The following is a 13,513-nucleotide window of genomic DNA, read 5'->3' as shown; positions in this document are numbered from 1 at the left end:
GGGGTATGGGTAGAGTCAGATACATAGTTCGCAGCGTGGCAATCGATTCCTCATCAAATTTATTTAAAATATCCTTTTTTTTTTTTTTGACGTCCAGGGAATAAGTTTCCTGTGAAACATTTCCTAATAAAGGAGTTGCTGCGCTTTCTGTCCACAATTGAGATTCCCTGGAGTGATAGTCGGGGTAACTGTGGTTGTACGGTTCGGTGCGTCATTATATTTTTGGTCAGGAATACAAATTGTCGAGGCAGTGCGTTTCGTAACTTTAGCAACTCTAATATGGGAGGCTTGAATCTGTGTGTAGTACAGAACTGCTCATTGTCCAGAGGACTGCCAGTGTCATCCATCAAGTCAATTATCGACCATATACCTTTCTCAAAGCATTCCTTGTAAAACAGAGGTTTGTTGCCATGCAGTACATATCGATTGTTCCAAACTATTATACTGTGTGGTGAGAAATTGTGTACGTATATCATTTTCCAGTATAATAATATTTGTTTATGGAACTCTGAACATTTGACAGGAATCTTGTTGATATCCAAGTCAGAGATAAGCAGAAGACTCAGGCCGCCGACTTTGTTGAATAAGTAGTTTGGAGTACAATACCAGAAAGAACGATGAGGTTTGATCCAGGATTTCAACCAGTTCACCTTCAATGTCCCATTCAAGCAGTCCAACTCTATCACTTTCAGCCCTCCTTCACTTGTTTCTTTCACCATATGTGATTTTTCTTAGATGGTGTGGTCTGTTCCTCCAGATAAAGTTGAAATTGATTTGGTTAACAGATTTTACGAGTTGATTTGGAGCAGCATTGGAATACGCTGGGTATATACATCTGGATAAACACATCCATTTTAGTCAAATATATCCGGCCTAATATTGATAAATCTCTCTGGAGCCATATATTAGAATTAAGCTTTACTTTGATTCAGTTTAGATTCAATGTTCCTGGATTGATTTAACGTTTGGTCCTTGGATAGGAAAATGCTCAAGTATTTTATTTCTGATTTCATAGAAACATCGCTGATTTCCTTTAGTGGCGAGTCATGCAGCGCAAGAAGTTTGCATTTCTTTAAGTTTAATGACAATCCTGAAGCCTTGGAGAATGTTTTGGTTTTTTTCAGCACTTATTGGGACTTGATGTTCATTTTTCAAAACTAAGGTTGTGTCATCTGCCAGCAGGCTAATAACAATTTCTGTCCCCAACATTACTTCTGTCCCACACGTATACACACACACACACACACACACACACACACACACACACACACACACACACACACCTTAATTCCACTCTTTTATATACGCATGTCTGGAGTTCCGGGAGCTCGTTCTCAACGTTCTGGGGATAATCATAGCTGTGCTGATAGCATTGGCCGAAACGTATCCACAACCAAACCAACATTAGCTCATCCACTCATTCACATATGTGTGTGCCCAGAGGTCCGGGAGCTCCAGTCATAAGTCCGGGTGATCTATGTCCGGAGAAGACTCACATTAGCCGGTCTAAGGGGTCCTGCTGCCCCCCAGTTTCCCCGCCTTTGAGAAGAGACACATAACTCCGCTCTTCCGCTTCTCCGCTATGGGCCCTGGTACTCCCGATCCTCCGAACTCAGGTGAATTGCGTGACGTGCTTCTGCTCTCCTATAAGCCCCTACACACTTCGAACACGGCTGTTATCACCCTGTTACTGCATTTCAATGACACCCATTTGCTTTCGATCTCAGTGTCTGCCTCCGTACGGAAAAAGCGGGATGGGTGGGGGGGCATAAGCGCATTCGTGGTGTAAGTAATCAGAAGTTAATAGTGTTAACGGTTTGCGAGAAATTTTTAATGCTAGACAAAAAAAGAAAATTAGAAGGATATAATTAAATAAATAGATAGAAAAATAAAATTAAAAACGAAAAAAAAAAATTGTGAGGGGAATATAACATGTAATTAAGTTGGCGGTTCACAAGGAATCTCAGACATCAAACTGTTTTTAATTGAACATAAATAGTACACCCAAATATACAAATGTACAAATAAACATAGCAAGGTAGAACTGAATGTCAATGAAACAACCAGGGATGAGGAAGCAACGGACATCAGGACATTTGTTCTGTATGTAATGAGAAGTTAATAGTGTTACAGGTTTGTGAGAAATTTACAGTGCGAGACAAAAAAAGAAATTAAAAGGAAGTAATTAAATCAATAGATAGACAAATAAGAAATTAAAACGAAAAAAAAAAAAAAAAATTGCAAGGGGAATGTAACATGTAATCAAGTTGTTTTTTTTGTTTTTTTTTTTTTTTTTACCAAAAAAAAAAGGAACCTCGGACATGGGTAACTATATTTTTTTGTTTTCGGATTTTTCCATAAGTTTTAAGGATTTTTTTTTTTTTTTTTTATATTTCAAAATCGTTTATGAAGACATTAAAATTTGGGGAGCATTTTTGCATTCTGTTCTTGTGAATGAAGAACTTGGCCAGGCCTAAAAGAACATTGACACAGAGTTCATCTGTTATGTTGCTTATAAGTAAACAGAATGTTATATCATCTTTTGAGAAGGAAACTGGTGACGATGGAATGAGAAGGAGAAAAAATATATGGTCAGTGGTTTCAATGTTGTCTTCACAAAATGTACAAATATTATCTTCAAAATTAAAGCGTACCCTCGATAATTCCTTAGATGGGTAGATGTCAGTCATAATTTTGAAGTGGGTCTCTTTTGCCTTGGGGGTATGGGTAGAGTCAGATACATAGTTCGCAGCGTGGCAATCGATTCCTCATCAAATTTATTTAAAATATCCTTTTTTTTTTTTTTGACGTCCAGGGAATAAGTTTCCTGTGAAACATTTCCTAATAAAGGAGTTGCCGCGCTTTCTGTCCACAATTGAGATTCCCTGGAGTGATAGTCGGGGTAACTGTGGTTGTACGGTTCGGTGCGTCATTATATTTTTGGTCAGGAATACAAATTGTCGAGGCAGTGCGTTTCGTAACTTTAGCAACTCTAATATGGGAGGCTTGAATCTGTGTGTAGTACAGAACTGCTCATTGTCCAGAGGACTGCCAGTGTCATCCATCAAGTCAATTATCGACCATATACCTTTCTCAAAGCATTCCTTGTAAAACAGAGGTTTGTTGCCATGCAGTACATATCGATTGTTCCAAACTATTATACTGTGTGGTGAGAAATTGTGTACGTATATCATTTTCCAGTATAATAATATTTGTTTATGGAACTCTGAACATTTGACAGGAATCTTGTTGATATCCAAGTCAGAGATAAGCAGAAGACTCAGGCCGCCGACTTTGTTGAATAAGTAGTTTGGAGTACAATACCAGAAAGAACGATGAGGTTTGATCCAGGATTTCAACCAGTTCACCTTCAATGTCCCATTCAAGCAGTCCGACTCTATCACTTTCAGCCCTCCTTCACTTGTTTCTTTCACCATATGTGATTTTTCTTAGATGGTGTGGTCTGTTCCTCCAGATAAAGTTGAAATTGATTTGGTTAACAGATTTTACGAGTTGATTTGGAGCAGCATTGGAATACGCTGGGTATATACATCTGGATAAACACATCCATTTTAGTCAAATATATCCGGCCTAATATTGATAAATCTCTCTGGAGCCATATATTAGAATTAAGCTTTACTTTGATTCAGTTTAGATTCAATGTTCCTGGATTGATTTAACGTTTGGTCCTTGGATAGGAAAATGCTCAAGTATTTTATTTCTGATTTCATAGAAACATCGCTGATTTCCTTTAGTGGCGAGTCATGCAGCGCAAGAAGTTTGCATTTCTTTAAGTTTAATGACAATCCTGAAGCCTTGGAGAATGTTTTGGTTTTTTTCAGCACTTATTGGGACTTGATGTTCATTTTTCAAAACTAAGGTTGTGTCATCTGCCAGCAGGCTAATAACAATTTCTGTCCCCAACATTACTTCTGTCCCACACGTATACACACACACACACACACACACACACACACACACACCTTAATTCCACTCTTTTATATACGCATGTCTGGAGTTCCGGGAGCTCGTTCTCAACGTTCTGGGGATAATCATAGCTGTGCTGATAGCATTGGCCGAAACGTATCCACAACCAAACCAACATTAGCTCATCCACTCATTCACATATGTGTGTGCCCGGAGGTCCGGGAGCTCCAGTCATAAGTCCGGGTGATCTATGTCCGGAGAAGGCTCACATTAGCCGCTCTAAGGGGTCCTGCTGCCCCCCAGCTTCCCGGCCTTTGAGAAGAGACACATAACTCCACTCTTCCGCTTCTCCGCTATGGGCCCTGGTACTCCCGATCCTCCGAACTCAGGTGAATTACGTGACGTGCTTCTGCTCTCCTATAAGCCCCTACACACTTCGAACACGGCTGTTATCACCCTGTTACTGCATTTCAATGACACCCATTTGCTTTCGATCTCAGTGTCTGCCTCCGTACGGAAAAAGCGGGATGGGTGGGGGGGCATAAGCGCATTCGTGCTGTAAGTAATCAGAAGTTAATAGTGTTAACGGTTTGCGAGAAATTTTTAATGCTAGACAAAAAAAGAAAATTAAAAGGATATAATTAAATAAATAGATAGAAAAATAAAATTAAAAACGAAAAAAAAAAATTGTGAGGGGAATATAACATGTAATTAAGTTGGCGGTTCACAAGGAATCTCAGACATCAAACTGTTTTTAATTGAACATAAATAGTACACCCAAATATACAAATGTACAAATAAACATAGCAAGGTAGAACTGAATGTCAATGAAACAACCAGGGATGAGGAAGCAACGGACATCAGGACATTTGTTCTGTATGTAATGAGAAGTTAATAGTGTTACAGGTTTGTGAGAAATTTACAGTGCGAGACAAAAAAAGAAATTAAAAGGAAGTAATTAAATCAATAGATAGACAAATAAGAAATTAAAACGAAAAAAAAAAAAAAAAAATTGCAAGGGGAATGTAACATGTAATCAAGTTGTTTTTTTTTTTTTGTTTTTTTTTTTTACCAAAAAAAAAAGGAACCTCGGACATGGGTAACTATATTTTTTAGTTTTTGGATTTTTCCATAAGTTTTAAGGATTTTTTTTTTTTTTTTTTATATTTCAAAATCGTTTATGAAGACATTAAAATTTGGGGAGCATTTTTGCATTCTGTTCTTGTGAATGAAGAACTTGGCCAGGCCTAAAAGAACATTGACACAGAGTTCATCTGTTATGTTGCTTATAAGTAAACAGAATGTTATATCATCTTTTGAGAAGGAAACTGGTGACGATGGAATGAGAAGGAGAAAAAATATATGGTCAGTGGTTTCAATGTTGTCTTCACAAAATGTACAAATATTATCTTCAAAATTAAAGCGTACCCTCGATAATTCCTTAGATGGGTAGATGTCAGTCATAATTTTGAAGTGGGTCTCTTTTGCCTTGGGGGTATGGGTAGAGTCAGATACATGGTTCGCAGCGTGGCAATCGATTCCTCATCAAATTTATTTAAAATATCCTTTTTTTTTTTTTTGACGTCCAGGGAATAAGTTTCCTGTGAAACATTTCCTAATAAAGGAGTTGCCGCGCTTTCTGTCCACAATTGAGATTCCCTGGAGTGATAGTCGGGGTAACTGTGGTTGTACGGTTCGGTGCGTCATTATATTTTTGGTCAGGAATACAAATTGTCGAGGCAGTGCGTTTCGTAACTTTAGCAACTCTAATATGGGAGGCTTGAATCTGTGTGTAGTACAGAACTGCTCATTGTCCAGAGGACTGCCAGTGTCATCCATCAAGTCAATTATCGACCATATACCTTTCTCAAAGCATTCCTTGTAAAACAGAGGTTTGTTGCCATGCAGTACATATCGATTGTTCCAAACTATTATACTGTGTGGTGAGAAATTGTGTACGTATATCATTTTCCAGTATAATAATATTTGTTTATGGAACTCTGAACATTTGACAGGAATCTTGTTGATATCCAAGTCAGAGATAAGCAGAAGACTCAGGCCGCCGACTTTGTTGAATAAGTAGTTTGGAGTACAATACCAGAAAGAACGATGAGGTTTGATCCAGGATTTCAACCAGTTCACCTTCAATGTCCCATTCAAGCAGTCCGACTCTATCACTTTCAGCCCTCCTTCACTTGTTTCTTTCACCATATGTGATTTTTCTTAGATGGTGTGGTCTGTTCCTCCAGATAAAGTTGAAATTGATTTGGTTAACAGATTTTACGAGTTGATTTGGAGCAGCATTGGAATACGCTGGGTATATACATCTGGATAAACACATCCATTTTAGTCAAATATATCCGGCCTAATATTGATAAATCTCTCTGGAGCCATATATTAGAATTAAGCTTTACTTTGATTCAGTTTAGATTCAATGTTCCTGGATTGATTTAACGTTTGGTCCTTGGATAGGAAAATGCTCAAGTATTTTATTTCTGATTTCATGGAAACATCGCTGATTTCCTTTAGTGGCGAGTCATGCAGCGCAAGAAGTTTGCATTTCTTTAAGTTTAATGACAATCCTGAAGCCTTGGAGAATGTTTTGGTTGTTTTCGGCACTTATTGGGACTTGATGTTCATTTTTCAAAACTAAGGTTGTGTCATCTGCCAGCAGGCTAATAACAATTTCTGTCCCCAACATTACTTCTGTCCCACACGTATACACACACACACACACACACACACACACACACACACACACACACACACACCTTAATTCCACTCTTTTATATACGCATGTCTGGAGTTCCGGGAGCTCGTTCTCAACGTTCTGGGGATAATCATAGCTGTGCTGATAGCATTGGCCGAAACGTATCCACAACCAAACCAACATTAGCTCATCCACTCATTCACATATGTGTGTGCCCAGAGGTCCGGGAGCTCCAGTCATAAGTCCGGGTGATCTATGTCCGGAGAAGACTCACATTAGCCGGTCTAAGGGGTCCTGCTGCCCCCCAGTTTCCCCGCCTTTGAGAAGAGACACATAACTCCGCTCTTCCGCTTCTCCGCTATGGGCCCTGGTACTCCCGATCCTCCGAACTCAGGTGAATTGCGTGACGTGCTTCTGCTCTCCTATAAGCCCCTACACACTTCGAACACGGCTGTTATCACCCTGTTACTGCATTTCAATGACACCCATTTGCTTTCGATCTCAGTGTCTGCCTCCGTACGGAAAAAGCGGGATGGGTGGGGGGGCATAAGCGCATTCGTGGTGTAAGTAATCAGAAGTTAATAGTGTTAACGGTTTGCGAGAAATTTTTAATGCTAGACAAAAAAAGAAAATTAAAAGGATATAATTAAATAAATAGATAGAAAAATAAAATTAAAAACGAAAAAAAAAAATTGTGAGGGGAATATAACATGTAATTAAGTTGGCGGTTCACAAGGAATCTCAGACATCAAACTGTTTTTAATTGAACATAAATAGTACACCCAAATATACAAATGTACAAATAAACATAGCAAGGTAGAACTGAATGTCAATGAAACAACCAGGGATGAGGAAGCAACGGACATCAGGACATTTGTTCTGTATGTAATGAGAAGTTAATAGTGTTACAGGTTTGTGAGAAATTTACAGTGCGAGACAAAAAAAGAAATTAAAAGGAAGTAATTAAATCAATAGATAGACAAATAAGAAATTAAAACGAAAAAAAAAAAAAAAAATTGCAAGGGGAATGTAACATGTAATCAAGTTGTTTTTTTTGTTTTTTTTTTTTTTTTTACCAAAAAAAAAAGGAACCTCGGACATGGGTAACTATATTTTTTTGTTTTCGGATTTTTCCATAAGTTTTAAGGATTTTTTTTTTTTTTTTTTATATTTCAAAATCGTTTATGAAGACATTAAAATTTGGGGAGCATTTTTGCATTCTGTTCTTGTGAATGAAGAACTTGGCCAGGCCTAAAAGAACATTGACACAGAGTTCATCTGTTATGTTGCTTATAAGTAAACAGAATGTTATATCATCTTTTGAGAAGGAAACTGGTGACGATGGAATGAGAAGGAGAAAAAATATATGGTCAGTGGTTTCAATGTTGTCTTCACAAAATGTACAAATATTATCTTCAAAATTAAAGCGTACCCTCGATAATTCCTTAGATGGGTAGATGTCAGTCATAATTTTGAAGTGGGTCTCTTTTGCCTTGGGGGTATGGGTAGAGTCAGATACATAGTTCGCAGCGTGGCAATCGATTCCTCATCAAATTTATTTAAAATATCCTTTTTTTTTTTTTTGACGTCCAGGGAATAAGTTTCCTGTGAAACATTTCCTAATAAAGGAGTTGCCGCGCTTTCTGTCCACAATTGAGATTCCCTGGAGTGATAGTCGGGGTAACTGTGGTTGTACGGTTCGGTGCGTCATTATATTTTTGGTCAGGAATACAAATTGTCGAGGCAGTGCGTTTCGTAACTTTAGCAACTCTAATATGGGAGGCTTGAATCTGTGTGTAGTACAGAACTGCTCATTGTCCAGAGGACTGCCAGTGTCATCCATCAAGTCAATTATCGACCATATACCTTTCTCAAAGCATTCCTTGTAAAACAGAGGTTTGTTGCCATGCAGTACATATCGATTGTTCCAAACTATTATACTGTGTGGTGAGAAATTGTGTACGTATATCATTTTCCAGTATAATAATATTTGTTTATGGAACTCTGAACATTTGACAGGAATCTTGTTGATATCCAAGTCAGAGATAAGCAGAAGACTCAGGCCGCCGACTTTGTTGAATAAGTAGTTTGGAGTACAATACCAGAAAGAACGATGAGGTTTGATCCAGGATTTCAACCAGTTCACCTTCAATGTCCCATTCAAGCAGTCCGACTCTATCACTTTCAGCCCTCCTTCACTTGTTTCTTTCACCATATGTGATTTTTCTTAGATGGTGTGGTCTGTTCCTCCAGATAAAGTTGAAATTGATTTGGTTAACAGATTTTACGAGTTGATTTGGAGCAGCATTGGAATACGCTGGGTATATACATCTGGATAAACACATCCATTTTAGTCAAATATATCCGGCCTAATATTGATAAATCTCTCTGGAGCCATATATTAGAATTAAGCTTTACTTTGATTCAGTTTAGATTCAATGTTCCTGGATTGATTTAACGTTTGGTCCTTGGATAGGAAAATGCTCAAGTATTTTATTTCTGATTTCATAGAAACATCGCTGATTTCCTTTAGTGGCGAGTCATGCAGCGCAAGAAGTTTGCATTTCTTTAAGTTTAATGACAATCCTGAAGCCTTGGAGAATGTTTTGGTTTTTTTCAGCACTTATTGGGACTTGATGTTCATTTTTCAAAACTAAGGTTGTGTCATCTGCCAGCAGGCTAATAACAATTTCTGTCCCCAACATTACTTCTGTCCCACACGTATACACACACACACACACACACACACACACACACACACACACACACACACACACCTTAATTCCACTCTTTTATATACGCATGTCTGGAGTTCCGGGAGCTCGTTCTCAACGTTCTGGGGATAATCATAGCTGTGCTGATAGCATTGGCCGAAACGTATCCACAACCAAACCAACATTAGCTCATCCACTCATTCACATATGTGTGTGCCCGGAGGTCCGGGAGCTCCAGTCATAAGTCCGGGTGATCTATGTCCGGAGAAGGCTCACATTAGCCGGTCTAAGGGGTCCTGCTGCCCCCCAGCTTCCCCGCCTTTGAGAAGAGACACATAACTGCGCTCTTCCGCTTCTCCGCTATGGGCCCTGGTACTCCCGATCCTCCGAACTCAGGTGAATTGCGTGACGTGCTTCTGCTCTCCTATAAGCCCCTACACACTTCGAACACGGCTGTTATCACCCTGTTACTGCATTTCAATGACACCCATTTGCTTTCGATCTCAGTGTCTGCCACCGTACGGAAAAAGCGGGATGGGTGGGGGGGCATAAGCGCATTCGTGCTGTAAGTAATCAGAAGTTAATAGTGTTAACGGTTTGCGAGAAATTTTTAATGCTAGACAAAAAAAGAAAATTAAAAGGATATAATTAAATAAATAGATAGAAAAATAAAATTAAAAACGAAAAAAAAAAATTGTGAGGGGAATATAACATGTAATTAAGTTGGCGGTTCACAAGGAATCTCAGACATCAAACTGTTTTTAATTGAACATAAATAGTACACCCAAATATACAAATGTACAAATAAACATAGCAAGGTAGAACTGAATGTCAATGAAACAACCAGGGATGAGGAAGCAACGGACATCAGGACATTTGTTCTGTATGTAATGAGAAGTTAATAGTGTTACAGGTTTGTGAGAAATTTACAGTGCGAGACAAAAAAAGAAATTAAAAGGAAGTAATTAAATCAATAGATAGACAAATAAGAAATTAAAACGAAAAAAAAAAAAAAAAAAATTGCAAGGGGAATGTAACATGTAATCAAGTTGTTTTTTTTTTTTTTGTTTTTTTTTTTTTACCAAAAAAAAAAGGAACCTCGGACATGGGTAACTATATTTTTTAGTTTTTGGATTTTTCCATAAGTTTTAAGGATTTTTTTTTTTTTTTTTTATATTTCAAAATCGTTTATGAAGACATTAAAATTTGGGGAGCATTTTTGCATTCTGTTCTTGTGAATGAAGAACTTGGCCAGGCCTAAAAGAACATTGACACAGAGTTCATCTGTTATGTTGCTTATAAGTAAACAGAATGTTATATCATCTTTTGAGAAGGAAACTGGTGACGATGGAATGAGAAGGAGAAAAAATATATGGTCAGTGGTTTCAATGTTGTCTTCACAAAATGTACAAATATTATCTTCAAAATTAAAGCGTACCCTCGATAATTCCTTAGATGGGTAGATGTCAGTCATAATTTTGAAGTGGGTCTCTTTTGCCTTGGGGGTATGGGTAGAGTCAGATACATGGTTCGCAGCGTGGCAATCGATTCCTCATCAAATTTATTTAAAATATCCTTTTTTTTTTTTTTGACGTCCAGGGAATAAGTTTCCTGTGAAACATTTCCTAATAAAGGAGTTGCTGCGCTTTCTGTCCACAATTGAGATTCCCTGGAGTGATAGTCGGGGTAACTGTGGTTGTACGGTTCGGTGCGTCATTATATTTTTGGTCAGGAATACAAATTGTCGAGGCAGTGCGTTTCGTAACTTTAGCAACTCTAATATGGGAGGCTTGAATCTGTGTGTAGTACAGAACTGCTCATTGTCCAGAGGACTGCCAGTGTCATCCATCAAGTCAATTATCGACCATATACCTTTCTCAAAGCATTCCTTGTAAAACAGAGGTTTGTTGCCATGCAGTACATATCGATTGTTCCAAACTATTATACTGTGTGGTGAGAAATTGTGTACGTATATCATTTTCCAGTATAATAATATTTGTTTATGGAACTCTGAACATTTGACAGGAATCTTGTTGATATCCAAGTCAGAGATAAGCAGAAGACTCAGGCCGCCGACTTTGTTGAATAAGTAGTTTGGAGTACAATACCAGAAAGAACGATGAGGTTTGATCCAGGATTTCAACCAGTTCACCTTCAATGTCCCATTCAAGCAGTCCAACTCTATCACTTTCAGCCCTCCTTCACTTGTTTCTTTCACCATATGTGATTTTTCTTAGATGGTGTGGTCTGTTCCTCCAGATAAAGTTGAAATTGATTTGGTTAACAGATTTTACGAGTTGATTTGGAGCAGCATTGGAATACGCTGGGTATATACATCTGGATAAACACATCCATTTTAGTCAAATATATCCGGCCTAATATTGATAAATCTCTCTGGAGCCATATATTAGAATTAAGCTTTACTTTGATTCAGTTTAGATTCAATGTTCCTGGATTGATTTAACGTTTGGTCCTTGGATAGGAAAATGCTCAAGTATTTTATTTCTGATTTCATGGAAACATCGCTGATTTCCTTTAGTGGCGAGTCATGCAGCGCAAGAAGTTTGCATTTCTTTAAGTTTAATGACAATCCTGAAGCCTTGGAGAATGTTTTGGTTGTTTTCGGCACTTATTGGGACTTGATGTTCATTTTTCAAAACTAAGGTTGTGTCATCTGCCAGCAGGCTAATAACAATTTCAGTCCCCAGCACGTCTAACTTTTGGATATCGTTGCTCTTTTCAACATAAACGGCTAGCATTTCGGTAGCAATTATAAATAAATAGGGTGAGATGGGGCAACCTTGGGGGATTCCCACATCAACATGGAAGCTCGGAGTGGTGCCGCTTGGCAGGGTGACACAGCTATGAATATTCTCATAGAGCCCACGGATCACATTCCTGAATATTTAACCAAATCCAAAATGTTCGAGCGTTGCTATGATAAATGGATGTTCGACCGAGTCAAAGGCTTTAGAAAAGTCCAAGAAGGATATGCGGCCATTATCTTCAATGTGATACGCCTCTAAACCCATCGCTCGCCCCGACTCGGGGAATCCTAGAGCCTACTTGCACCCCCGCCCTAACTTAACTCCCTCACTCGTGGAGCTCCCTGAGCTCCACACATCCCGGAGCATCACGCCGACTCATTCACATTTGAATGATTGTCTTTATTTTATGTCCGCTAGATAGAGGCATCCGCACATGCGCATCAGTGGAGCTTCAGGCCGGCTGAGGCATGGACTGAAAATCATAAAGACATGTGTGATGAGCTAAAAGGAAGATAAGCATATTTTTATAATAAATGTAAGAAAGAGAGGGTAATGCAGCCTCAGGGCGGCACTGGCCCGTGTCTCTCCAAGCCTGCCTTTGGGGGGGGGGGGGCACGGAGCAGTGTCTCCCTGTGCCGGTCCCAAGCCCGGATAAATGCAGAGGGTTGCGTCAGGAGGGGCATCCGGCGTAAAACGTTTGCCAAAACCAAACATGCAAGTCAACCATAACTATACCATACCGGATGGGTCGCGGACCGGGTTAACAACGACCGCCATTGGTACTGATGACCTACAGGGTACTAATGGAAATCGGGCTACTGTGGGTCGAAGAACAAGAAGAAGAAGAAGAGGAGGAGTGCGTGTTCGGAAGCAGAGAGAGAGGAGGAAAGGAAAGAGCCTGGGACTGAGAGTAGGGACTTTGAATATTGGGACTATGACAGGAAAAGGTAGAGAGTTGATGGACACGATGCAGAGAAGGAAGCTGGATATACTGTGTGTCCAGGAGACCAGGTGGAAGGGTAGTAAGGCTAGAAGCTTAGGAGCAGGCTTTAAGTTATACTATTATGGTGCTGACAAGAAGAGAAATGGAGTAGGAGTCATCTTGAAGGAGGAGTTCGTAAGGAACGTCCTAGAGGTGAAAAGAATGTCAGATAGACTTATGAGTCTGAAATTGGAAATTGAAGGTGTGATGCTCAGTGTTGTTAGTGGCTATGCGCCACAGGTGGGATGTGAACCTGAAGAGAAGGAGAAGTTCTGGAATGAGTTGGATGAAGTGATGCAGAATATTCCCAGAAATGAGAGAGTGGTAATTGGTGCAGACTTCAATGGACATGTTGGTGAAGGCAATAGAGGGGATGAAGAAGTGATGGGCAGATATGGTATCCAGGATAGGA

This window comes from Fistularia commersonii, unplaced genomic scaffold (assembly GCF_037954325.1).
Source record: "Fistularia commersonii isolate RoL2024-O1a breed Wild unplaced genomic scaffold, RoL_Fcom_v1.0 HiC_scaffold_44, whole genome shotgun sequence".
Classification (NCBI taxonomy): domain Eukaryota; kingdom Metazoa; phylum Chordata; class Actinopteri; order Syngnathiformes; family Fistulariidae; genus Fistularia; species Fistularia commersonii.
The sequence above is the reverse complement of the archived record's forward strand: the minus strand, read 5'-3'. Positions refer to the sequence as shown.